This window comes from Helianthus annuus, chromosome 4 (assembly GCF_002127325.2).
Source record: "Helianthus annuus cultivar XRQ/B chromosome 4, HanXRQr2.0-SUNRISE, whole genome shotgun sequence".
Taxonomy (NCBI): domain Eukaryota; kingdom Viridiplantae; phylum Streptophyta; class Magnoliopsida; order Asterales; family Asteraceae; genus Helianthus; species Helianthus annuus.
In genome coordinates this window covers 48,003,898-48,030,641 of record NC_035436.2, presented here as the reverse complement: position 1 = coordinate 48,030,641, position 26,744 = coordinate 48,003,898, and positions in this window count along the sequence as shown.

Genomic DNA, 26,744 nt, shown 5'->3' with positions numbered 1-26,744 from the left:
CTGCACGACCTCACTACCCTCCCGGCTCATGCTTTAATTGTGGAGACCTGACTCATTATCGAAACCAGTGTCCAAGGCTGGTTAATGCAAATCCAGTTCAGGCTCAGGCTCGTGGACGAGCTTTCAATATGAATGCTGTTGAGGCGCAGGCAGACAACGAAGTGGTGAACGGTACGTTCTTAGTTAATAATCAACCTGCGTCTGTTTTTTTTGATTCAGGGGCCGATAAAAGTTTTGTGTCTTTATCTTTCGAACCATTGCTTCGCGTGTCTAGAACAAAACTAGGTAAACCTTTGACTGTTGAAGTTGCGAATGGTGAACCCATTGTTCTTAATTCCATTCTTCGCAACTGCCAATTAAACCTTAGCAACCATCTTTTTCCTATTGACCTCACGCCTATGCGTCTTGGAAGTTTCGACATTATTGTGGGTATGGATTGGTTAGCCAAGCATCGCGCAGAGGTAGTTTGTTTCGAGAAGATCGTTCGTGTGCCGCTCCCGTCAGGTGAGATCCTACAGGTTCGTGGTGAGAAACCTGTTAGTAGCCTCAAGCTTATGTCTTGTTCTCAAGCTCGGAAGTATCTGCGAAAGAACTATGTGGCCTTCTTGGCACATGTTACGGCAGATAAAGACCAAGGTAAGTCTATTCAAGATATCCCTGTTGTTCGGGATTATCCGGAGCTGTTTCCTGAAGAATTACCTGGTCTACCCCCAGCACGCCAAGTCGAGTTCCATATCGATCTTGTACCTGGTGCAAATCCTATTGCTAGAGCTCCGTATCGCCTTGCACCGTCTGAGATGCAAGAGCTATCTAAGCAGCTTCAGGAGCTTTCTGACAAAGGTTTTATCCGTCCTAGCTTTTCTCCTTGGGGTGCTCCCGTTCTCTTTGTCAAGAAGAAGGATGGATCCTTCAGAATGTGTATCGATTATCGTGAGCTGAATAAGCTTACCATCAAGAATCGATATCCCCTACCTCGCATTGATGATCTCTTTGACCAGTTACAGGGTGCTACTTGCTTTTCGAAGAGTGATCTTCGTTCTGGGTATCATCAACTTCGTGTGCATGAAGAGGATATTCCCAAAACAGCATTCCGCACTCGATATGGGCATTATAAGTTCACAGTCATGCCATTCGGTTTGACCAATGCTCCTGCTGTTTTCATGGACTTGATGAATAGGGTCTGCAAGCCTTATTTAGATAAGTTCATCATCATTTTCATTGATGATATCTTGATTTATTCTAAGACGCGAGCTGATCACGAGCAACATCTTCGTCTTACTCTGGAACTCCTAAAGAAAGAACAACTTTTTGCCAAATTCTCCAAGTGCGAATTTTGGCTTAAGGAAGTTCAATTTTTGGGACATATTGTCAACGAACAAGGTATTCATGTAGATCCCTCCAAGATCAGTGCGATTAAGGATTGGGATACGCCAACTACTCCTACTGAGGTTCGTTCTTTTCTTGGTCTTGCGGGTTACTACCGCCGCTTCATTAAAAACTTCTCGAGAATTGCAGTTCCCCTAACTGCTCTAACTCAGAAAAACAAACCCTTTGAATGGGGTTCTAAGCAAGAAGAAGCGTTTCAGACCTTGAAGCAGAAGCTTTGTGATGCACCTATTCTAACTCTGCCTGAAGGCAACGATGATTTTGTTGTCTACTGTGATGCATCGAAATTGGGTCTTGGCTGTGTTCTGATGCAAAGGAACAAAGTCATAGCCTACGCATCTAGACAATTGAAAGTACATGAGAGAAATTACACCACTCATGATCTCGAGTTGGGTGCAGTTGTCTTTGCTCTCAAAATATGGAGACACTATTTGTACGGTACAAAATGCGTGGTTTTCACTGACCACAAAAGTCTCCAGCACATCTTTAATCAAAAAGAACTCAACATGAGGCAAAGACGTTGGGTCGAACTCCTAAACGACTATGATTGCGAAATTCGCTACCATCCTGGTAAAGCGAATGTCGTGGCTGACGCATTAAGTCGTAAGGAACGTACTATGCTTCATTGTATTCGTGATCAAACTGCTATCCAAGCTCGATCCGATATTCAAGCCCGCATTTCTCAGGCTCAGCATGTTTGTGTTTCACAAGACTTGATGGGTAAGGAATTACCCTATCACATTAAGCCTGATCTTGTTCTAAAGGAAGATGGGTCGTATTATTTCATGGACCGTTTGTGGGTCCCAAGCCAAGATGATCTTCGTGCTTTGCTTATGGATGAGGCCCATAAGTCTCGTTATTCTATTCATCCTGGCTCAGACAAAATGTATAAGGATCTTCGTACTCAGTATTGGTGGCCTGGTATGAAGAAAGACATTGCCTTATACGTTTCAAAATGCCTTACTTGTCTTAAGGTTAAGGCTGAACACCAGCATCCTTATGGTCTTTTGGAGCAACCTGAGATCCCAGTTTGGAAATGGGAAAACATTGCTATGGATCTCATTACTAAACTTCCGCGCACTAAGAAAGGTCATGATGCCATCTGGGTAATTGTGGACCGTCTTACTAAATCGGCGCATTTCTTGCCAATCCGTGAGGATTTTTCTGCTGAAGATTTGACTAAAATCTATGTGGATGAAATTGTATCTTGACATGGTGTTCCTTTGAACATTATTTCGGATAGAGATGCTCGCTTCTCCTCTCGATTTTGGAGAACCATGCAATCTGCTATGGGGACCCAACTCAATCTGAGCACAGCTTATCATCCACAAACTGATGGCCAAACTGAAAGAACAATCCAGACTTTGGAGGATATGCTTAGAGCTTGTGTGATCGACTTCGGTGGTAGTTGGGATTCACATCTTCCATTGATTGAATTCTCCTACAACAACAGTTATCACTCCAGCATCAACATGGCTCCTTTCGAGGCTCTCTATGGTCGAAAATGTCGTTCACCAGTCTGCTGGAATGAGATAGGTGAGGCTCAGATTACTGGACCTGACCTCATTCTAGAGACAACTGACAAGGTAAAGAAAGTTCGTGATAACTTACAGGCAGCTCGAAGCCGTCAAAAGAGTTACGCGGACCTAAAACGCAAGCCCTTGGATTTTCAAGTCGGTGATCGAGTATTACTTAAGGTCTCACCTTGGAAAGGTGTGATCAGATTTGGAAAGAAAGGAAAACTTGCACCTAGATACGTTGGACCATTCCAGATCGTTGAAAGAATCGGTAAGGTAGCCTACAGACTTCAATTGCCTCCTGAACTTGGAAATGTTCATCCAACCTTTCACGTATCCAACCTCAAAAGGTGCTTAGCTGATAAGAACCTCCACATACCACTTGACGAAATTCGTATTGATAAAACACTACACTTTGTTGAGAAACCTGTGGAAATTATGGATCGTGAAGTCAAATGGCTTAAACGCAAGCGCATTCCATTGGTTAAAGTTCGCTGGGAATCTAAACGTGGACCTGAATTTACTTGGGAACGTGAAGATCAAATGAAGGCGAAGTATCCACATCTATTCCCACGAGTTTCCTCTAAACGAATTTCGGGACGAAATTCCCACAAGTAGGGGAGACTGTGACATTTGTGCTTGTAATCATTGTAAACAGTTCGGTTATCAATGAAATAAAGTTATTTGATCCCTATGCTTGCTTCTTTATGTTTAATGTTTTTCATGTTTTGGCTTTATTCGATTTCAAACTCTATATCGCTTTCTGGAAAATTTTACGCAAACTGGTACGAAAACGTAATCAGTTATATGCAACAAATACTCCGGAACATCATTTTATGCTTAACATACCTTAAATAACCTTTACATAACTTAGAAATAAGTTTCGAAGGCTTTGGTATGGCAAAATTCAGTTAATTCGCTTACAGGGACTAAAATTGACAAACTGCGAAAGTATGCCGATTTGAACTGTAACGAACATTCCGGAACATGATCATAAGTTAAACACACCTTAAATATCCTTTACATAGCTTAGAAATAGGCTTTGAGGGGTTCGGTGTGCTAAAATAAACTTTATGCTCATTCAGGGACTAAAAGTGTCAAAAAGTGCATAAGTTTGCACTTTCGCGCATCTCTTACGTTCTGATTACTTCTGGACATCCAAAAATTTATGTAAGCATTAAAATATTATATTTTAATGTTTGGCATGAGAAAAATCCATTCGTCGCGCAATTTGGATCGTTTTTCGCGCTTATGCGCATTCCGTCGTAATTAAGCGAACATCGCGATCGTACGACCAAACGAACTGACATCCGAGATATTTTTGAGCATGTTTTGAGTCCCCTATACTTTAACTTCATTTTAGAGCCTTGAAATGAGGTTAACGGGGCTTAAACGTGTCAAAAATGGGCCAAAACGCATGTTTCTAAGCTGCAGGGACCAAAACTGACAAATCTGTCAAAGTTTGCTCAGGCGGGGCGCGTAAGGATTCCCCCAAACTTTAGGCGGGCCGCGTGAGGTCCCCAGATACGAAAAATTGTTGAAAACAGCTATATGCAGCTGTCTTGCACCTCTAAACCCATTGCAAATGGTATTTTCAAATCAGGGGACTGAAATAATGGGCTCAAATGGTTTTTAAAAACTATGGGTACACATGGATGGCCAAGATCGAAGCACGCTTTGCGAGGAACGATCTTAACGGTTCACCAAATCCTATATATACCCCTCCATGTCTTTCCCATTTCCCTCACACTTGAATTCAGAGGTTGCTCTCTAAGTTGGGGTGCTTTGACACTTCATACCTGAGAGTACTCGGAATTCAATCTTGCGGGGACCCGTTGTAAGTATTCTTTCGTTCTTTTATTGCTTTTCGAGTCCGAAAGTCAAACTTTGTTTGACTTTCTGCATTGACCAGTTTATGGTCAATGCGAAGTTCGTTTGAACTTCATAACGTGAGCGTAATCACGTTGGTTATAGTCCCTAGCGACTATACCTACTGATTACCACGTTATCTAGGCTTAGTGACGAGCCGTAGTTTCGGTCAAAATGCGTTTTCTTGCGCATTTTGTAACCAAACTACTTTAGGGTATTAAAACCGTTTGTTTTAATACCAAAACCTGTTTTCTAAACATGTTCTAGCATGTTTAGCTCGTCGCTTTTAGTTTTGTGCTTGTTTAGGGTCGTAAGGGTAAGCGATCTAATCAATCGCTTATACTTACGAACCCGACCCATTTGGTCGATCATTAGGATCCGACCAAACACATTAGGTGACCATAGTGTATAGGGAATAACCTTTCAAGGTTATACCTTATGGTCACGCCATTTGAGTAGTTGTATGACAAGTGGTTCTTATGCTTTAGGTAAATTACCAAAATGCCCTTTTACACTAAAATTCATTTTAAACTTATGTAACATAAATTTTGACACCTAAACTGATTTAGCAACAATATTAAGTGTGTTAAGGCATATCTTGCTTGTCATAGGGCTAGTTAGGCGTTTCAAGCGCGTTTTACGCAAACGACGCGTTAAAGTAGCATAAGCTACCTAAGCGGGTCGTAACGGGTCAAAAGCACTTAGGATAAGTTTCGTTTTAGTATGTAGGCTTTGTCAAACCATATTACATAAGTTCCCACACTTATTTGGTTTGCGAACCCTCGTACTACCCGATCCTCCGATAGGTCCGTTTATTAATGTAGGTGCCTTTATAGGTGCTGTTTGATTCCGTGATCTTCTAGCATTGCTTGGTGGTTGTTCTACGACTTCTAAGCAATCTCAAGTGAGTACATAGTCCCCTCTTTTACTGTTTTTCAAACATTTTGGGGTGAAACACATGTGCCTACTTGTTACTTTCGTGCTTTCATGTTTTCTCATCATACACTTGCTATGTTCATTAAATACTTCGATTTACATGACATTTTATGCTACGTATGTTCGTTTAGCGCATACTTAGTACATTTATTTTACATGACATTTTCACGCTATGTATGTTCATCATACTTAGTGCATTTGTTTTACATGACATTTTCATGCTATGTATGTTCATCATACTTAGTGCATTTGTTTTACATGACATTTTCATGCTTACATTTTGGGTATGACATTTGGTTTGTTTAAGTGGGACAATATACATTCATTAACATTGATCACGCCGCTCGTTAGTAGGTAATGGTACCATAGGAATTGACAACTCCCGTTCCTGAAATCCTGGGTATGTTTGGATTGGAAGGAATGACCGAATTCGATTAAAACATTTAGACAGATAGACCTTTAATTTGTTTAAAGGTTTATCACCACAGTTGCAAGGCTTGAATGTATGCATTTTCACAATACCGCATAAATGTTTGTATTCATTATAGCATGCATTTTCCACAAAACATAGCGTTGATTTAAACCATGTTTTACTTCAATACACTGTTTTGTGCATTTTTCCTATGGTTTAGTTGATACATATTTCACTAACCATACATTGACATTTTGATTACACATTACATGATTGATATTTGACATAGACAATGTTGATATTGATATATATACATTTTGACATGGTTTTCACAATAACATTGGGCAAATGGTTTAGACATGGGCAACTTTCATTGGGTGGTTTATTTAAGTCATTCAACTTGGACTTAATCATTTTTCTTACAAATAACACATTTTTCATAAGACATTGTTTTACAACACTGTTCGATAAATATATATACAAACTCATTTTACTTAGTTATTCATTTAACCTTACATTACTTTTTCACATATCATCTACTTTATCATCGCTTTTCAAATGATTTATAAAACAAAACATGTTACAAGGATCATGACTGACTTTGTTAAACAACCCTTTTCTAAAACCTAAGTCATGAATCCTATTTTCACAAAACCTATGTTACTCACTGGCATTTTTATGCTAACGTACTTTATTTTCACATGTGTTTCAGGAGCTAATGCATAGCTTGATCGTGATACGCTAGGGTGGACTTGGGCCTTAGTGACTTTAAAATGAAGCTAGTCTAATTAAAACATGTTATGTACTCTATGTTTCAGTTATTTCAAGACAATGTACCTCTTTTATTGATAAATAAAATATAACTTTAAATGCCATGGTTGTGAAACAATAATTCTGTTACAACACTCCCCGACGTTTCCGCCACGATTTGATGTTTTACGTGGTCGGGGTGTGACAGCACTTCTGGTGAAAAAACTCAACTTTTTAGATTTTGTTCAAAATTCTTCGCTTAATAAATTGTGTGATTCTTGTTCCAAAGCCAAACACACTAGACTTCCTTATGAAAACAGTGAAATAAAAACAAAGGAGTGTTTTGAATTAGTGCATTTTGATGTTTGGGGAAAGTATCGTATTCCATCCTTTTCGAGTGCAAGATATTTTTTTAACGGTTGTTGATGATTTTAGCCGATTTGTCTACGGTTTTTTTGTTGAAATTTAAGCATGAGGCCTCACCTTGTCTTACTAATTTCTGCAACATGATTAAAACCCAATTTGGGAAAACCGTTAAGCGGATTAGAAGTGATAATGGGGGCGAATTCACTTCTAATGACATGCTTAAATTCTATGGTGACATTGGAATTTTACATGAAACTACGTGTGCCCACACTCCACAGCAAAATGGTGTTGTTGAGGGAAAACACCGACACATCCTTGAGACCGCTCGTGCCCTTCGGTTCGAAGCTAACCTTCCCAAGCGTTTTTGGGGAGAATGTGTATAATCAATAGGTTACTCTCTCAAGCCATCCAAAACCACATCCCATACGAACTTGTTTTCAACCAAAAGCCTGTAACGATGTCATGAAAATTTTTGGATGCTTGGCATATTTTCAAAACACTGATACTGGAGGAGATAAGTTCGAAGAAAGGGGGAGACCTGGGGTGTTTAGGTTATCCACCAGGGACCAATGGTTACAAAATATTGGATATAGAAAGCAAGAAAATTGTGGTTTCTAGGGATGTTAGATTCCATGAAACTCACTTCCCTTTGTTTGATGTCCATGATAACACAAAAACAGCACAGCCCACTCCCAAAGAGGACATTGGCCCAACTCAAACTAATGAGACCAATGATGAATCATGACCACCACAAGATGTTGCCTTTGACAACCATGAGCCCGAAGCCCAACATGTTTAGCAACCCAATAACATCACAACTTCATCCCATAGATCCTTTGTTGGATCCACCTGTTACCACATTGTCTGAAACATGCACTCGTGCTAAAAGAACTCGATCACAACCAAAGCATCTCAACGATTATGAAGTTCGTCTTCCCCATTCGGTTGACCATACTCGCACCACTCCCGATCAAGATTCCTCAAAGGTATATCCTTTAACTAATTTTGTTTCTTACAAAGAATTCTCCAATTCTCACAAAGCTTTCTTAGTGGCCATTGATGCCAATGATGAGCCAAAAATGTTCCATCAAGCAATTAAAAGTGACAGGTGGAAAGAAGCAATGAAGCAACAAATTCAAGCTCTTGAAAAGAATGGCACATGGACTCTTGAAGAATTACCCGAAGGCAAGCGTGCGATTGACTCCAAGTGGGTATATAAAATTAAACACAAGCCAAACGGTGATGTCGAACGTTATAAAGCTCGCCTTGTTGCAAAGGGATTCACTCAAATGGAAGGTGTTGATTATCATGCTACCTTTGCCCCGGTTGCCAAGCTTGTTACTGATCGAATTGTCGCGCTCCAGTCAAAGATAATATTTATAATCCTAAATTACCCTTAACAATGTGTTAGTGGTAGCGAGGGGTCGAACCACGAAGAGTTTGTGGTTTGCGTATGGATGTGATTGATTGTTGATATTGTCACACTTTTTATGAAGCTTGCTTTGAAATTGATTAGTTTGTTTGTTTGGGTGCTAGACGGTGGTGGTGGGTGGTAGACGTGGATGGTGGGTGGTGGTGGTAGACAGTGGTGGTGGTGATGGTGATGGACGGTGGTGGGTGGTGGATGGTGGTGGTGGTGATGGATGGTGGTGGTGTTTAACCCTCTTCAGACCATAGAAGATCTTAGAAGTGGTTGGGCCAAGTTTGTACCAAGAAGAGTTCGCGCAGATATTTTTTAATGAAACGTTATCGAAAAAATAAACAACATGCAGATGGCAATGTCTGCACGGAGCAGACAGAAGAGTCTGCACAGATCTTTTTTTAGAGAAACAAACAGCACCGAAATGTTATATTTATACCAGTTATGATGTTGAATTTTTGATAAACTAATACATTTATTTAATTTAGAGTAATTTGCCAAAATCGTCCTGAAGTTTGGGCATGTTTGCAACTTTTATCCAAAACTATTTTTTATAGGAAAATTGGTATTTAATAAACCAACCTTTGCCCAGTTGGTAAATAATAATCCAACCTACAGAATTGGTATATAATAATCCTACCTATCAATATGTTGGTACTCAATGAACCTCCGTTAGTTTTTTTTAACTGAAGTTAGTTTTTAAGTTTTATTTATTACACAAACAGTCCCTGTAGTTATAAGTTACTAGTTTGAAGTTTTATTTATTACACAAACAGTCCCTGTAGTTATAAAAAAATCATAAAAATCCTAAAAAATTAAAAAAAACCTAAAAAATCAAAAAACAATTCTAAAAAAATCAAAAAAATCATAAAAAATCAAAAAAATTCTAAAAAATCCTAAAAAATCAAAAAAAATTCTAAAAAATCATAAAAATTCTAAAAAAATAAAAAAAAATCTTAAAAAATCAAAAAAATTCTAAAAAATCAAAAAAATTCTAAAAAATAAAAAAAATATAAAAAATCATAAATGAAGCATTAAATATTTATACGATTTATATACGACAACACTAGTTATCGATATAATATTCAAAACGCAACAATCAATGAAGCATTAAATATTTATACGATTTATACGACTACGTGACCAAACTGAACCGAGACGACTACGTGACCAAACTGACCCGAAATAAAACCCGAATCGTCCGGTGACTGAGCCGTGACCCGAACCTGCTGATGTGCACCTGAAGTGAAGCTGAACGAACCGAACATCAACCGCATCATCTTTCATCATGTACCAAAGAATCATCACCATATAGCCTTCATTTTTGGGATTTTTTTTTGCCACTTCATTCAAACGTCTAACTTTTTTTTTGCCAAAATCGTCCCTGAGATTTGGGATTTTTTTGCCATTTTCTTCCAAATGTTTGATAGAAAAAATAAAGCAAATTAGATGTTTGGATGAAAATGGCAAAAATCCCAAAAGTGAAGGACTATATTGTACAAAAAGTTGTTTTGGATGAAAATGACAAACATGCCCAAAACTCAGGGACGATTTTGATAATTTACTCTTTAATTTATTTTGGTAAACAAAAGGAGAGGTATATATTAAAAAATATTCTAACACCAAACCCAACGCTCACTTCCCAATAACCCACCAATGTGGAAGGAGGGTGTTGGAGGTTATAGAAAGGGCTAACTCTCTAGCTTTAGGGGGTGGGGGTGCCCCGTGATGTAGCGTGGTTCGTGGGTGATCACGTGTGGAGTTTCAAACCAATTCATTTTCGCTAGACACCGATAGTTCTTCGTCTACCGACGATGACGCGCTTGATTTTTTCGAGAAGGCGTATAACTAACTTGAAGGTTTGAGCCGCCCAAAGAAGAAAATGGTGGATCGTGATAGTATACATACCAACAAAGTGTTAAGGATTATTTTGAGGAGAATCCAGTCTACAATGCCGAAACTTTTAGGAATTGGTTTCTTTTACCGAAAGTTTTATTTTTAAAGATTGGAGCAAACGTCGAAGCAAGCGAAGAATGGTTTCAAGAAGGTTACGATGGGAGGGGCAAACGAAGTTTCACACCGATACAAAATTGCATATTCGCCACTAGCAACAGCTAACCCTCCCGATCAATTTGATTAATACTTAGCTATGTCGGCAAGAACTTCACGTGAATGCTTCAATTCTTTAGTAATGCGATCATTAAATTGTATGGCAATGAATTTCTACGTAAACCAACGAGACACGACATCACAGGTATTTACGCCACGCATGAGGCTAGATGGCCTTTTCCAGGGATGCTCAGTAGCATCGATTGTACACATATCGAATGGAGAAATTGTCTAAGAGAGTTGCGAGGGGCGTATGTTAGGGGTGACGTCAAAAGACCAACCATCATACTTGAAGCGGTGACGTCGAATGATTTATGGTTTTGGCATTCATATTTTGGTGTTCCTGGTTCAAACAACGACATCAATGTTTTGTACACATCGCCGTTGTTTCAAAGCGCAACAGATGGTACCGCACTATAACAACCCTCGGTAACACCGACATCCTCATAATATTTATGACACCCTAATATATCTTTAAATATATTAATATGTCTTTATATGCACCCCGTATGTAAAAACCGAGCCCAAATTAGAATATAATATATAAAATAAAATAAAACCCTGAAAAGTAAGCTGAGGCGGGCCGCGTAGGGCCTCACCTCAACTTAACGCGGGCCGTGTAAGGGTGTAACCAGACTTCGCTAAAATCATAAGTTCATGCGGGCCGCGTACAAGATCGCTTAAGTTAAAGCGGGCCGCGAGCGTCCTAAATGGTGGCGCAGCCCTGAGCTGACACGTGTCGAGAGCGTGTCAAGTCTAGAGGGTGATCCGGACGAGCTACGCAGTTGACTAGAGTCAACGCGGGCCGCGTAAGCCCTGCCCATATCCTACGCGGGCCGCGAGAGGACCAGTTTTCAGCCCTATATAAGGAAGCCTCGGGATTTCATTTCCGATCGCTCACTTCTTTCTTTCTTAAGCAAATTTCTATAGTGGCGTTATTATACCCGGGCATTATACCCCCTAAAATAGCGAGGTTCTGCTATGATGTAAGTATTATAACCCCTGGAGACGTATTAGATACGCTGCCCGATTGATCTAGGGTTCCGTAACGGCTGTCGTGGTTCTGCGGGACGTAGTCGTTGGAATGCCGTCTCGGGGAGGGTATTACTAATGTTAAAATGGGTTATTATACTAACACACGTGCATTTGTGTAAATTATAGATATTCACCAGGAAACCCTAAAGAATAACCTAAGACAGCAAAGTGAGTAATCTCCTTTTTGTTAACAGTTTTTACAAAACCTTAACCTTTTTATAATGCAATTTAGCAGTGATTGAGTCTTTGTAATTCTACAATTACTGCCGGTATGTTGGGGTTTTGTATACAAAATATGAGTAACGTTACCATTGGACGAAGAGTTAGCCAATGGGTAATATGACCCTCAGTCAGACTTGACACTACTGAATGAGTAATTGGGTAGATATAAACATTGTAATCGCCCTCAATACTGTTTAAAGTAAATTAATATTTCTTGATTAAACTGGGATTCACTCACCAGTATTTCCCACTGACAAAACCTTTTTAAAAACGCGTTTCAGGTAACACAATGTGAAAGCCAAATAGAAGCCAGCTGGACAGCACTGAAGGCTTGGAAAAGTGGCTATAAAAGTTACCTAAATAAAAGAAAGCGTTTATTTCAATAAAGTGGGATTTATCCCTGTAAACCAGTTTGTAATAAAAACTTGGGTTTTACCCATTTGTTTAAGATTATAAAATATGGTGGTTTACTCTGATTTAATATTTCCTAACTACGGTCCTGATGAAAATTTCCGCTGCCAAATAAGTAATTAACGTGATACCACTGAAACTGGCTCACGGCCGCCTGCTCCCGGGAAATAGGGATCGGGGGTGGTGACACGCACCCTTCTATCCAATTTTTTTAACAGAAGATATTACAGACGAGGCTATGTTCTTGTGGATGGTATCTACCCATCATGGTCTATTTATGTGAAAGCTCTTTCATTTCCCGTCTATGTTAAAGAAAAGACATTCAAGAAGTTGCAAAGAAGATGGATGTGCAATATCTCCAGATTGGGTGTCAGATCCTTCTACACAAGTTCCCGTTCCCGAAAATGCCCAACAAGACTTGCGCAATAAAGAAATTCACTTTCAGTTGAGATATGATTTAATTGAACTTGTAGGTTCTTTAGGTTTGGAATTTCTGGATTCGGACGAGGAGTAGGTTTTCCTTATGTATCTTTTTATTTTTATATGTTTTTTTAAGTTGTAACCTAAAATATGTCTAGAAATATTGTTTTTTATTTAAATGAAATCATTATTGTTAATTTATTATTTAAAAATAAAAAAATAAAACAAATCTATCACTAGTGATGGACACCCCCACTAAAATCCAGCATTAGTGATGGAATCAAGTTCGATGACGTGGCGAAACATAATTTGGTGTGGTGAGTGATTGAAAATACAACACCCCACCTATAACGCCCTGCGTCCCTAAACTTTTGGCGTTTGTCAATATTGGCCCCTATACTATATAGACTTGACCCTTATAATACATTATGAATCTTGATGCTATGAAACTTGAATCTTGGTGAAACTTGACACTTAATTCTAGATACTTGATTCTTGATGCTTAATTCTAGATGCTTGATTCTTAAAACTAGATTCTTGATACTTGATTCTTGAGACTTGATACTTGATTCTTGAGACTTGATACTTGATTCTTGATACTTGATACACGATACTTGGTGTTTGACTCTTGAGACTCGTGAAACTTGAGACTTGGTTGAACGAGAGACTGGAGACTTGACACTTATATAAACTTGGAAACTTTTGTGTAATTAAGTAATCTTGCATGTGATAATTCTACACAATAATACGCAATGCAATGCTTAATCTAACTCGCAAAACGAATCAAAGACGGAAAAGTTGCAAAACGGATTGGGCTGTCCGAATGGACATCCGATCGGATGACCATCCGATCGGAGGGCCATTCGACCGAACAGCCATCCGATCCAACTTCTACACCGCCTTACCTCCTCTCTGACACTATATATAGGACATGTCACATCATTCCTCACTGATGTGACAGAGCCCTCCGAACCAGACGAACGCACTCTCATTCTTGAGCACTTTTCTTCGATTCTAGACCGATTCTTGTAAGTTTTCAACCTAAATCTTGTACAACGTCAATCTATGCACTATTCTCTACATGATTCTTCCTCGAAATCGCACTTTTCACCATGAAATCACTAAGATTCGAGCCCTTGAAGGTGACGTCATCATGGCGGTTTTTACAAACTGTTGTGTGATGTCATTCCCGTCAAGATTTAGCTTAGATCTGAGGGATTTCATGTGCTTTTGCACCGAATCCTTACTAAATCAAGACTTTTCAGTCAATTTCATGTTTATCTTCAAACTTTCAGCAACTTTTTACTTAAAACAGTGGAATCCGGACCCAAACGGACTGTAGACTTGATGATTAGTTTGGAGTCGGCTTGGAAATGGATTATCGCCGGAGAAGATGGCCGGATTACGGATTCAGACATGAACACCGTCAAGAACGGACACCTGATCGGACGGGGTGATTCCCATCCAATCAGACAGGCTGAGCCTTGATGTGTTTTCCGTTGTGTCAATACGTACCATGTCGTCACCGTTAAACGCAAAACTTAGAAACTTTACAAGGTTGCAAAAAGGGACAAGAACATTTCAAGCGAATGGCTATCCTATCAGACTGTCGTCCGATCGAACGGCCATCCGATCGAACGACATGTGCCTAACAACCTTCAACACTTAGACTATTTTAAATCAGAAACTTCGAACTTTGAAACTTACACTTGAAGGGTCATTCGAACGAATGGTTATCCGATCCAATGACCATCCGATCGAATGACTTGGTATCTTGCTACAATGAAAACTTCAAAAATTAAACATTTTAGAAATACACTATTTGGATCGAAAAACCATTCGATTGAATGGCCATCCGTCCGGATGACCATCCGATCAGATGGTGATCCGTCCCATCTATATGTCGTCCGACCGGATGACCATCCGTCCGGATGGCCATCCGATCAGAAGACTGATCCGACACTTTGCACGATTCTCGTTATTCTGCTCGACGCTTATCTGTTAAACTATAATTTGGCTGATAGGATGTTGTGTTTAAGAAACTTGTTAGGATGCTGCTTAGAAACACATCAAAGCTAAACTAGAATCTTTTGAACATTATTTGAAATGGTTGTATTTGATATTCTATGGTTGTGAAACTTGATGCTTAGACTATGCTTTGAACCGACTCTAATTTATATTGCAACAAGTAGTGTTATGGAAACTTTTGAGCAATCTGGACGCTTAGTGCCGCACCCCGATATTTCCGCCATCGGTTGGGGTGTGACACCACCCCCTTAGGATTCATTACTGATTATTAAAATACCGGCTTGTTAAGGTATGCATATGTATATATGTATGTCACAATCGGTCAAGAAAGTTTCACTCAAAGTTTTCCTTTTTTATCATTATTTATGTTCTTGTTCGAACGTTAACAAAATCTTTTTAATATTAAAGTCAATAGCCATCACCATTTTGGTGGGGTGGTACTGGTAGAGGTTTGTACCTTTTAAGGAGAGAGCATGGTTCAATTCATGTCATAGGTAAAATTTGATGTAATTTAAGAGTAGTATTATGTAATATTTGCTGTTAAAAAATATTAAAAGAATAAATTTTGGGTAAAATAAACACAAAAAAATTGGAATCAACAACTAACAAATTATAATAACTTTCTGAAGATCTATTACAAAAATTCTACATAAATCTATTCAAAATCAAATAATCAACTATAATTCAAACTAATTATTCAAGAACTTGAAATGAAAAATACTTTTAAAATAAAAATACTTTTAAAATAAAAATCCTTTTGTCCTTCCTTTCTTTTACTTTAGGCTGGAGGGTGTGGTTGGAGCCCTCTAGGGGCTTTATCAGGCCACGTAAGCGACAAGTAGGATCCACCTCAGCCATGGGGCTTTATCACGACCCCCTTTAAATTGCATGGTGTGGGATGTAGCCCCCTTTACACTATAGCGCCCCCTTTAACCTATCCCAGCCGCCTTTTCTTCCCCTTGTAGCGCCCCTCTCTCTCGTTAACATGTTAGCGACACCACTATAGCGCCCCCCTTTAATTCGGACGGTGTGGCCGTATAGCGCCCCGGGGCGCTATAGTTGCTAAGTTGGCGAGGGTGGCGTCCCCACACCCTCCGGTAGAAGTGGTTTTCCCGAACTGTTTGTTTTAGACATGTGACATCAAGAGGTGACACAATAAAACTGATGGATGCCATAAAATTTTAAAGAAGCTCGGTAGTGTAGGATCGTTCGTCGACCTGTTTGAGTCGTTCAGAGAAGTTCGTATCCGAATTAAGAGGCGGAAACTAATAATTCGGTGCTATTGAAGCTGTATTCACTTTAATCTTGCTGTTTTATTGATCTTCAACTCAATTACAAGGTTTGACAGCACTTCGGCAGCACTTCGTGGCTCAACCGGAAAATTACACCATTAACTATGTGTTGTGGATCGCTCCCCTATTTATAGATAATCTGGACCGCTCATATGACATGACGTATAAGCGACCCTACAATGTGACGTATAAGCGATCCACACACTGATCTAATAAGCGATCCTGAACACTACTATGACACATAAGCGATCCTAGACTAGGTATATATAAGCGATCCCTATACAAAACACTAAATCTAGGATTTCGTGTCATTTCCGATCTGTTCATCTTCAAGACTCGGTGGAAGACGTAGTCAACAGACGTAGGTGCACTAACAGACTCCCCCTCGGATGTTGACGGAGTCTTCATAGAGTCTTCGCACATGTTAGTCTACAGTCTTCATCAGTCGACAATCTGCCTCTGAAATATCTGTCGTTCCAAGAATCCTCGTTCTCTATCTTCATCATCATCAAATTTTTCTCTCTTGAATGTTGACACGGTGTCTTCAGACTCCCCCTCTTACACAGCTGGGATCGTAGTCTGGAACTCAAACTTTCACTGGTTCTAAGATCGTTAACAGGCTCCCATCAGGTTCTAGATCGATACCTGGCTCCGTTCTCTCTCAGGATTAATATCTGGCTCAAGTCCTGCACAATCTCTACCGAATCATAAGTTTCTACAAATATTAAAACTTTTCAACAATTTAGAAACTATGTTGAACAAAAACAGTAATGATTTTGCATTCAAGAGCTTATAACTGGTTCTTATCAAAACAATTTTACTATCTACACACAAACACTCTCCAAACCAGTTCTTTAAGTTTAGCACTCTGAATTTCAAAAATCAGCATCTCAACACCAGTTGTCGAAAATCTTTTTGAATTTTCAAAATTTATGCTAAAACACACCAAAAATCTTTTTTTGGATTTTTGAATAAAAGTAAATGCAGAAATTGAAATATTTACAAACAATATATTTGTGAGTTTATGCAAGAGGATCATATCAGTTATGAAACATATCACAAACACCGTTAAGCTTGATTACATATTATGTTCTAAACAATTTACCTAGATTGTCAGTATGTTTGTCCACTTAAATTTTCACACAAATTTCAACTGATTCGAGATACGATATTAATGTTTTAAAGACTTAAACTTAATTGTGTATCACTCCACTTGAATATACTCCCGTATCCAGATCCCAAATATTCAGTCTTACAGGTGAGTATACCACAGATGATATCTGTAAAGGGGTAGATGCGAAACCGTGAGAGCTCAGGTCAGAAATTCCGTTCAGCAGAGAGATGACGGCTCGACTTTTGGTGGGTCCCCTTTAGAGGATCTTTTGTTACAACAGCAAAGATTACCAATTTTATTGTTTAATCAGTTTGCTGAGGGCGGCGCTTATGTTTCAAAGCTTTTTGCAGAAAGTATTATTCGGGGACTAGGTCAGTATTTCCATACAGCAGAAGTTCCGGAATAATATCCCAGATATCACTGAGCATAAAAACCTAGTATCTCAGAATACGGGACCTTTCAAACAAGATTTCGGGTGTTACCCATATATCCAAGAATAGTTACCCACAAATTAAGTAAGTTTGATTTAGGTTTATATCTCGTTTCAATCTACTAAATGTGCGAAAATCTACTGACACATCCGCAGTAAGATTGTTTATCACATTTTGACTTTACAATTCTTTAGCGTGCTGTGATAGTCCACTGATGTACTATCATTTCCTCTTTTATGCAACAAAAACTCATTTTTCAGTTTTATTATGTTTTTGGGTTTTTCAAATTTTCTGATGTTTTTGGATTTTCTAAAAAATTCTTACTCCCCCTAAAATTCAAATACATCTAAAGAAAATTGAAAACAAACTGCACAAAACATGACAACTGATATCGAAACACCTCAACTCTCCATCCGTTTGGCTTAAACAATCAGAACTCCCCCTTACAACAAACTATTTTCCTATAATGATTTCAAAACACTCAAGTTTGTTTTAATCAAAATGGTTTTTCCAGAAAATAAGTTTAGTTGTTTTTACCTTTTGTAAAATGGGGCAAAATCATCACATTGTTTACCAATTTCATGAATGATAATTAAATCAAGTTCAAATTAATGACCTTGATTTAACCACTTGTACGATCAACTAGTTCTTATTCTGAACCAATTACAACAACCACAAACATACAATCACTTGTAAGTTTAGCAATTAAGCTTATCAAACCTGTTTTTCAACCAATTACCATCTTTTGGTTGAATTTTCAAGGTGCCGATTCCTACTCCTCGCTTACAAACCTGGGAGTTCCGGCAAGTCCTGCAACTTTTCAAACAGATTTAGAAAGATGCCGATTCATGATCCACAATACCATCTTGGGATCTCCGGCAAGTCAGGTTTTTATTCTTGAAAAAATATATCCACCCAAGCCTGACCTTCCTTGGGTGTAACCGCATTGTTCTCATCTTTCCTTTCAACCGACTTGTAAACCCATCCTTTGGAAGCATAAAAATCCTGAATGCTTTGGGCCTTACCACTGACCATTTTTCCAAAGATGCGTTTTACATTTCCGTTGAAAGTTTTTTCAACATCAATTTTCTTCTTGTCAGAATAAAACTGATTTGAAATTTCAACTTTTCCGATTTTAGATTTGTAATTTTTAGCACTTAGTGGCGGAAAATTCACATCGTCCACTTTCGGAACTTTCTTTTCAACCTTTTTCTCAACACGTGGCTCCTCTGATTTTATGGAATCAGATTCATCACCAGACTTTTTACCTGAACCTTTTACAACCCATTTCTGATTTGTAGCATTGTCTATTCTTTTGGAAGCACTCTTTGAACATTCTCCTTTTTCATAAGTTGAATTCTCAAAACCTGTGAACTTCCGGGTTGACAGTTCATTCTTTTCAACAACTTTTTCTTTCATTTTTCTTGAGACTTCTTGTTTTGGTCGAAATGTCTTTGGACAATCTTTCGCAACATGACCCACAGCTTTACACTGAAAACAAGATCTCTTTTCAACCTTCTTCGGATCTTCTTAGCAAGGAATTCTTGATTTGTCTGATTTCTGAATGATTTTTCTTTTTGAGCTTCTGTTGTTTTTCCTGCAACAAACATTGTTTTTGGTTTATAAACTTTTTCATTTTTATAGTTTTTCTGTGGAACAAAACCAAGACCTTTCTTTTTGTAATTACGATTATGGTTTGGTTTCTTTTGGAAACTATAACCACAATTGTAACCCATTTTCTTGTTGATTCTTTGTTGATCTCTTGAAGTGTATTGTTTAGGTTTTCCATTAAGATTGAAATCTTTTATTTCAGAAATATTAATTTCTGTTATTTTGAAAACCTTTTGAATCATTTCAAGTCTAACACTTCTTATTGGAAAACTCTCATCAGAATATAATTTGTCAGAACCTTTCAAAGTATATGCCACTTTGATCGATTCATCATTCAAATTAGATTTTGAAAGTAAGAATTCTTTATCATAAACCCGTTTGTCCTTTTTGACTGTTGGCTTTGACGTACTGGACCCAGACTTTGACTCGGGTTTAGACTTCGGTTTTGATTCCTCATTGTCATCTGTGTCTAACACCTGATCGACCATACTTTTTATCAACTTTGACTCATGATCAGTATCTGATGACGTATATGTGACATCAATACTTTCTGGTAAGTTATCCGACGACCCAGACTCCCATTTCAAATTGATCGCTTTATTGACTCTATCTGAATTTGGATTTCGAGGTGAATATCCATTTTCGACCGGGGGCGGACATCTATTATAGGATACACTCGGTTTCTTACCAGAAGCTTTCAATTTTTCTTCTTCATTTATCACACACTTTTCTTCATCCGATGTCTGCTCTTCTTTGAACGTCTTCAAATCTTTCACCACTGGATAAATCCTGTCAGCAACAAAAGTAGAACATGAGTAACTGTCTAATAATTTCTTAACTTTCTCAGTTTCTATCTTTTGTGTTGCCAACTCAAGCTCGAGATCTGCACATTTCTTTATGTTAAAGTTCGCCGTATCAAGCTGTCTCAGATAAGCTATCTTCAAAGTATTCATAGCTTCAGCTTGTTCACCATCAGAATCTGTATATTTGTTGATTTCTCTGTTCATTGTATCATATGATTCCTTCAACTTGTGAATATTGTGCAGCAACTCATTGTTCTGCTTAATCAGCGAATCACAGTTCATGCACTTTTCTTGGACCATGACCGGTTCATCATCCACTTTAATCTCAAATTCAGGAACTTCTTTCACTGTCCTGCTTGAATTTAAAAAGTGAGCTCTTCTCAATTTCTCAGCTTTTGCTTCTTCCTTCAATCTCTCTTCCTCTTCTTCTTCCTCTCTGATCTTTCTTCGTCTCTCTTCAGCAGCTTCAATGACTTTCCTGCATCTTTTTGCACATTTTAGATCATAAGCATTAGGAAAGAAAGCATGAGAAGTATTTTTGGCCATAAAGTCTTGATCTGTACAGAAATCATCCCAAGTAAATCCTTCAGCCATCTTCTTGTCATCTTGTTCAGCTAAACACACTTTGTTTTCTTTCGGAAGATACTTTTCCTAGGTAAAATTATCATATTTTCCCTGACTAACAACACAAGCCTTTTTATCAACCACATCTCTCCCATGAGCCGTTTGTGCATGCTGCTGTGCTGGCTGAGTGATTTGATGATAAATGGCCTTCTTGTGATAATCATTGTTTCCGAAAGGATCCTGGGCATCGGTAGCTTCACGGTTTTTGCATTCTCTCTTGAAATGCCCCTTCTCTCTGCAACGAAAACATGTAACTTTAGATTTATCAAAACCTAAAGTTGAAACGTTTGCATCACGAAAATCATCACGGCCAGTAATTTGTTTGAACTTTTCAGCGCGTCTCATCACACTCGCCATACACCATTTTATATCCATCAATTCCATTTCTTCAGCATCAATTTGATCGTAATCCTCTTTCGTGAGCATTGGATTTCCGATCTTTCCTGCAACAAAACAACTATAAGACTCTAAAATCATCCCTAACAAAGACATTTGATTTTTAGCAATCTCTTCAGTGTAGTCTTGATCATTTTCAAGGCTTAATACAATGTTACACTGAAGTTTTCTACCATTCTTTGTTACAGATATGTTAGGATCAAAAGATGAAAATCTTGTGCTGTTGCTTGATCCTTGTGATGCCGTCTTCTCAGCAAAATCTTTAACACTGTAAGCAGTTTCGATCTTAGGAGAAAACTTTGTTGAATCAGTAGCACCATGCTTGTAGTACAGACTGATATCCTGTTCTCCATCATAGTTCTTCATCCTAGCGATCTTTCTCTGCTCCATCTCTTGAGCTTCCAAATGCTTGATAAAATCTCCCAAGGTCATAGTTTTGTAATCTTTTCTGTTAGATCTCAGCATCATCAGAAATGTTCCCCATGTTTCGTATGGAACTGCAAGTTTTTCAATTAACTCATCAGTATCTTTCTTAATACCAAGTTTTGTCATATTTCTCACCAAGTTACAATATCTATCAATAATCTGCTTGGTGTTTTCAGATTTTAAACCACGAAACAAATCGAATTCTTTCTTCATGAGAGATTTTTTATTCTTAAGCATATCATCACTTCCAATAAACTTTGCTTCCAATTCTGTCCAAATTGAATATGCAGTTCCATCATGTTGAAGCAAGATCAGAATATCTTCCTTTATTGCTTGCTGAAGTAGACTCACCATAAGCTTCTCATCACGATATTTCTTTTTATCATCTGAACTCATTTCTCGAAGAGTTTGCTGTACACCATTTTTAACTGGTCTAACATATGGCTCTTCAGTGTGTTCCCATGCATCGAGATGATAAGCTTCGACCCAATTTCCGAATCGTTCCGACCACACGTTGTAATCATCAATATCCATGAGTTTCGGTGGTTTCTGAGACGTTCCGGTTTCATTTTCAATCAAAGCATTCTGAGTAATTGAGACCGGGGTAGCAAAAGCGTTATAAAATTCAGTATCCATTGTTCACAAATTGTTTACAAACTCACAACAATTTCCTAGCTTTTACAAACTGTTCAAATAAGCAGACCAACAAGACAAATCGTATAAGCGAACCGGCAAATGAGCGATCCAATCAAGTTACCAGATAAGCGGACCAGACAACGTCTGTTCAAGCGATTTGTCAAATAAGCGGTCCAATGAATTTGATGAATAAGCGTTCCAGACAGTGTCCGTTCAAGCGAACCAGGAGATCGTAATATGAGCGGTCCAGAAAAACTGTCAAATTAGCGATTCAAGCTTAAACTTTCGGGCGATTCAGGCGTTTTTCATTCGAGCGATTCAGAAGTTGTTCAATCGAGCGGTTCAGAAATTGTCATTTCGAGCGGTTCAGACAGTAATTTGGAGCGGTCCAGATGCTGATGTCACGTTGTTCGCGAATCCGAATGAACGAATCACCTAAAATCTTAGTTTCTACGTCGATTTTAGATCTGAAAACTTCAAGGATTTGTTAATTCATGATTACGAGTGCACTGTGTGATTTTGAGCCGTTTTTACCGTGAAAAATTTTGAAAAAGTGAAGAAAGTGTAGAAAATCAGAAGGAATGCAGCTAAAATGGCAAGAACTCCTCCTCCTGAGCTCTGATACCACTTGTAGGATCGTTCGTCGACCTGTTTGAGTCGTTCAGAGAAGTTCGTATCCGAATTAAGAGGCGGAAACTAATAATTCGGTGCTATTGAAGCTGTATTCACTTTAATCTTGCTGTTTTATTGATCTTCAACTCAATTACAAGGTTTGACAGCACTTCGGCAGCACTTCGTGGCTCAACCGGAAAATTACACCGTTAACTATGTGTTGTGGATCGCTCCCCTATTTATAGATAATTTGGACCGCTCATATGACATGACGTATAAGCGACCCTACAATGTGACGTATAAGCGATCCACACACTGATCTAATAAGCGATCCTGAACACTACTATGACACATAAGCGATCCTAGACTAGGTATATATAAGCGATCCCTATACAAAACACTAAATCTAGGATTTCGTGTCATTTCCGATCTGTTCATCTTCAAGACTCGATGGAAGACGTAGTCAACAGACGTAGGTGCACTAACAGGTAGTTATAGGAGGGTTTAGACTATATATTGGGATATTGTATTTAAATAACAATAATTTTTACCAATTGATCGATAACATTCTAAATTTTCGATTTGTACACTAACACTCCCACTTTCAATTTATTGGCTGAAAACACTCCCTAACTAACTGAATCCTAACCTAATTAGCTGATGTCAGCTGCCACATCATCAAAATGTCACGTCAGCTGTCATGCCAGCAAAAAGGGCCACAACAGATGCCACATCATCAAAAACTATTCGGCTTAGGGTTCAGTTAGTTAGGGAGTGTTATCGGCCAATAAGTTGAAAGTTGGGAGTGTTTGTGTACAAATCGAAAGCTGAGAGTGTTATTGGCCAATTGATGATGGTTGAGGTTATTTAAATCTTATATCTCATATATATTCATCAATAAATTGCCACTTTAAATGTATCAATAAAAGAGATATAAACCCATAACTTTGATCTAAAACATTAAGAAAGAAATTGAATTAAAAAAATGTGATATTACTCCTACTTAGGTCTTGTGTAATGGGGCGTCATATGATGGCAAAATTGGGCATAGCCCTCCATAGCGCCACCGACACCACTACGACGGGCGCTATGGGGTAATTTTTTTCCCTCTCGCGATGTATTTCACGGCGTGATCATTCATTCCCTACTCACACACATATACATGCAGGGTTAGGATATAACAGAAAGTTTTTTTGGCTAGGAAAGCTAGGAAGTAATCTTGACCATCAATTGATTAAATCAAGGGCTAAGATTAAATGAGTGAAATTGAAGAGAAAAAAAGAGGCGCGTGGGTTTATGTAAGGGCATTGTAGTCAATCCACGACAATAGTTTCTCTCTCCTCCAATTCTCCCCCATTTTATAAACGTTAACAACTTTTTCATACGATATTATTTTTTTTTTATAAAAATTGCACAAAAAAACGAGCGTCTTTTTATCTTTAAAACGAGTATACTATTGCTATATTTTCGAAATTTTTTTTTGAAAACCCAGTTGCGTAAAATGCAATGGACAAAAAGCGTAAAAAATGACTTTTTTCTAAAAAGCAATGCAGCAAAAACACAAAGAAATGTCTTATTTCTAAAACGCAATCGACAGAAAACACAAAGAAATGTCTTATTTCTAAAACGCAATGGCCTAAAAACACAAAACAAAGTGTTTTTCTAAAACGCAATGGTCTGAAAACACATAAAAATGTGTTTGACCTCGCAATGCACCAAAAACACAAAGAAATGTCTTATTTCTAAAACGCAATAGCCTAAAAACACAAAAGAAAGTGTTCTTTCTAAAACGCAATGGACTGAAAACACATAAAAATGTGTTTTACCTAAAACGCAATGGACTAAAAACACTTCAAAATGTGTTTTTCTAAAACGCAATGGACCAAAAAACACATAAAAATGTCTTTTTTCTAAAACGCAATGGCCTAAAAACACAAAAGAAAGTGTTCTCTCTAAAACGCAATGGACTAAAAACACATAAAAATGTGTTTTACCTAAAACGCAATGACTAAAAACACATAAAAATGTGTTTTACCTAAAACGCAATGGACTAAAAACACTTCAAAATGTGTTTTTCTAAAACGCATTGAACCAGGGTATGTTTTCTAAAATGTGAATTGTCGACCCCAGCCAGGGGCTCTGCCCCTTGGACCCCGCCAGTAGCTGCCGCTCCTTGGACCCTGCTCCCAGGGGCGCTGCCCCCGGACCCTCGCCAAGATTACTTTGTAAAGCGCAATAACTCAATTCAAAAACCCAAATCGTAAAAATGCAATTCAAAAATTTATTACATAGATCGAAGCCGATTTCTTCAGATTTCTTCACCGATTAACGAAATTTGAATGTTAGAAACACTTATCAGCAATCGAATCAAACGAATCGAGTGATTCGCTTCAAAATCACAGGAAAAAAATGAGATATCGTATGAAATTAAACTGTGTTTCTTCAAAAAGTTGAGATATTGAATCATTGATTGGTGACGAAAATCGCACTATAATGTAGTGATTATTGAGATAGAAAGTGAAGATGTTGGGATTGAACCCTACAAAGGAACAGTTGATTAAAGCCAAAACTGGATCAGATCAGTGGATCCAGAATAAGCAGATGTTTGTATTCTTTCTTTCCCCTTGGAAGTGGCCCTAACAACTGATGACATCCATCCACTGATCCTCTACAACAACTGATGTCCTTCAACAACTGCTAAAGACTGTTGAAGACAAACACTGATGCTCAATCTATTGTCTTGGTTCAAGCACTGCTGAAGAAACAAAGTAAGTCACAACAGTGGAAGGAGAAGCAGTAGTTTACTTGTCTTTGTATTGTAATGTAATCAGTAGTTTGTAATAAGCAGTAGTTGTATTAGATCAGTAGTTAGAGGTTGTTAGGAGGTTAGATGTCATTTTCATGGTGACGTCAGCAAAGATGCCACAGTGGTTTGCTCATGCCTATAAATAGAACAGTACCCTGTACTGTTCTATTAGCTCTTTCACCACTTGTCTTCCTGTACGAACAAACACTGTGAGCTCAGGCTGAGGGGGAGTTTGTGATACATGCAATTATAATTGAAGTTTGAAATAAATTCAATCATTCGGTTCAATGATAAACTTGTGTGTTGAAAGCATTTCTCCTGTTTGATTGTGTGTGAAAGTTTGTTTTCATTATTATTCCGCTGCAACTACTCTTTCATCTTCTTTATTATCAAACGAAAACACAATCATAAGAAACTCAGATCCTAACAATTGGTATCAGAGCACGGACAGTCAAATTTCATCTAACAATCATTTTGACGTAAATAGTTCAGCTCACAATCGTTGATACTTATAGTTGTTCGTTTTGTTGAAAAATAGAGTAAGGTTTAATCACGAGCAAAGTTGATTAATCAGTACCTGTAAAACAACCAGGATGACGTCACAATCACAAGATGCTAACAATAACATCGGTTCACTTTTCAAACCACCCATGTTGAAACAAAATGAATACAACATCTGGGAGAGAAGGATGGGTCACATCCTTGCTCAACAGAATATCGGATGTTGGAACTCGGTTGTCTTTGGACCACATGTTTCAATGGTACCGAGTGCTGAGGATCCAAAGAAATATGAACCTAAGAAAGTTGAAAATTATATTGAACTGGATTTTCAAAAATTTGAACTAGTTCCAAGGCATTTAGCATCGTTGCATCTGCATTACCAAATGAAATTTATGCTGGACTGTTACAATGTAACAGTGCCAATTAATTATGGGATGCACTTAAGGAACAATTTAGGGGGACTGAAGAAGTAATTGAAAACAACAGGGAAATTTTGAATCAGCAGTATGAAACCTTTTGTCACATTAAGGGTAAAACATTAACACAACAGTTTGAGCGATTCAGTTGTCTCATTAGTGAGCTAAGACTTGTTAAAGTTGAATTTGCTAAGT